The sequence below is a fragment of the Haliaeetus leucocephalus genome, unplaced genomic scaffold, assembly GCF_000737465.1.
Source record: "Haliaeetus leucocephalus isolate CR32 unplaced genomic scaffold, Haliaeetus_leucocephalus-4.0 Scaffold1000, whole genome shotgun sequence".
Classification (NCBI taxonomy): Eukaryota; Metazoa; Chordata; class Aves; order Accipitriformes; family Accipitridae; genus Haliaeetus; species Haliaeetus leucocephalus.
This window is the reverse complement of record NW_010973436.1, coordinates 1,525-1,916: the sequence shown is the minus strand read 5'-3', so window position 1 is coordinate 1,916 and position 392 is coordinate 1,525.

Sequence of the window (392 nt, the reverse complement as noted above, 5' to 3'; positions counted from 1 at the left end):
CACATCCGAGGAGGGATCTAAGGTAGTGTATTTTCTCATGGTATTTCTCAACTGATCCAAATATTCAGTAGGAGTCTCTCTCTGCCCGTTTGACAGCATATAGTGCTGACCAATTCACAGCCTTAGGAACAGCGTTTTCTAATCCCAGTTTTATCCTTTCTCGATATCTTTTTAACAATCTATAATCATGCCCATCATTGGGATCCCAGTGTGGGTCAGTCAGGGGAATGTAATCATCTACACTCCTTTGTAAGGTTCCCCCAGTAATTTGGGCCTGCACATGAGTTCGTGCAGTTTTTAATACTAATTGTTTTTCAGTCTCAGTCATTTCTCCCCAGATCAAATCTACATCTGTCCAATCAGGATCCTGATTTCTTACTATTAATTTAAAT